At 34.5% G+C, this 1,668-nt stretch overlaps 1 non-coding gene across 1 annotated transcript; it reads left to right on the forward strand.

Annotated features, from left to right (window-relative positions):
- Positions 1-1,004: 1,004 nt before the first annotated feature.
- Positions 1,005-1,111, forward strand: LOC118578930. Its single transcript, XR_004944319.1, has one exon. It is a non-coding gene; the product is annotated as a U6 spliceosomal RNA (small nuclear RNA).
- The last annotated feature ends 557 nt before the right edge of the window (positions 1,112-1,668 follow it).

The following is a 1,668-nucleotide window of genomic DNA, read 5'->3' on the forward strand; positions in this document are numbered from 1 at the left end:
AGATGCCATCACCCCTAGACAACAGAAAGTAATTTAAGAACATAATTCCCACATTCCCAAAAGACAGCATTGGTGATATTTGGTCATTCGATGGATTTTTTTTATCATTGCTTGGGGTGGGGGAGGTTGGTCACAAGTTGTTATTCGTCTGTTCAGGGAGAATACTAAGCAAAAGAAATTAGATTTGGGGATCTCATTCTGAAAAGCAAAAGGGGAACACAGAAATGATAGGACAAAACAGTAGATTATTGTATCTACTTTCAAACAAGAAAAAACAACTACTAGTCTCAAATATTTTATATTGGTATGGTTTTCTGTACACTGATAAAAATTTAAAGTTATTTTCTGTTATACTGTATATGTTTCTATTCTTATGTAAGATATTGTATATATTGAAACAAATTTAAAGTTATTTTTGTTATATTGTATGTGTTTCTATTCCTGTGAAAGATATTTTTGTATACTGAAACAAATTTAGGGTTATTTTTGTTATACTATGATATATGTTTCTATTTCTTTTTTAAGTTATTGTACTTATACAGCTCATTTAAAAACATAATGTAAAAGGCGAAAGATTTATACGATCTGAAGAGAAACCAGAGCATAAAGGGGTTGGGGATTTAGCTCAGTGGTAGAGCACTTGCCTAGCAAGCACAAGGCCCTGGGTTTGGTCCTCAGCTCCAGAAAACAACAACAACAAAAAAAAAAAAAAAAAAAAAAACAAAGCAAAACAAAACGAAAACAAAACAAAAACATAATGTAAAGTTCTAGTCCTTGAAAGCTATTTAGGATATAAAGAAATTCAGGTTAGTAACTAGTCATTTTTAACAATCAAACTTATAGTCATGTTAGGTATATTTTCTAGGTCAATCAGAAACATTTTAAGTAGAGAGATGGTCTTCAAACACTTCTGATAGAAGTTTTAATAATATATGGCTCTTCATGACTGTGAGACACGTCTTCTCCTGGCAGCACCAACCCACTTCTTAAAAGGACTATAGGGTATGCTCACTTTGGCAGCACATATACTAAAACTGGAATGATACAGACAAGATTAGCATGGCCCCTGTGCAAGGATGACATGCAAATTCATGAAGCATTTCATATTTTTCTGAGTCCAGCTAGTTAATTTAAAAAAAAAAAAGGATTATGGGCATCAAAGTACCACCATATGGAGTTTGCTTTCTTTGTGGCTAAAGCTAGCCATTTGGGCAAGAAACTGCCCTTGCCTCGACTGCTGACAGTATGCTGTCCAAACTGGACAAGCAGGAAACAAGAGTAAATGACTGCCAAACTTTGCTAAGACAGGGTAGGACAGTCCTTCAAAAATCCTTCTTCACAGAAACGTCTGTCAGATATTCTAGACCCGTAGCATAAATATAGATGCCCCAATGTTACAAAGGAACCTTGGGGTGACTGTCCAGGAAGCTAGATGTCTCTGTCACTTCATAGTTTTGGAAGTTGCTTGCTCTGCATTTCCTGTTTAATTGGGCAATATTATATCCTTCTTGTGTCTTTAATGGAGTTGAAGACTAGATAGTTACAGTTACACTTTCCCTTAGTAATGACAGAAAGTAAATTAGGTACAAAACTTTGGGCTCATTAAGAGCGGATAGAAAATGGAATATTTTCTCTAAATTTGTCAAGTTTTATGGACTAGACATTGTA

This window comes from Onychomys torridus, chromosome 2, assembly GCF_903995425.1.
Source record: "Onychomys torridus chromosome 2, mOncTor1.1, whole genome shotgun sequence".
Lineage (NCBI taxonomy): Eukaryota > Metazoa > Chordata > Mammalia > Rodentia > Cricetidae > Onychomys > Onychomys torridus.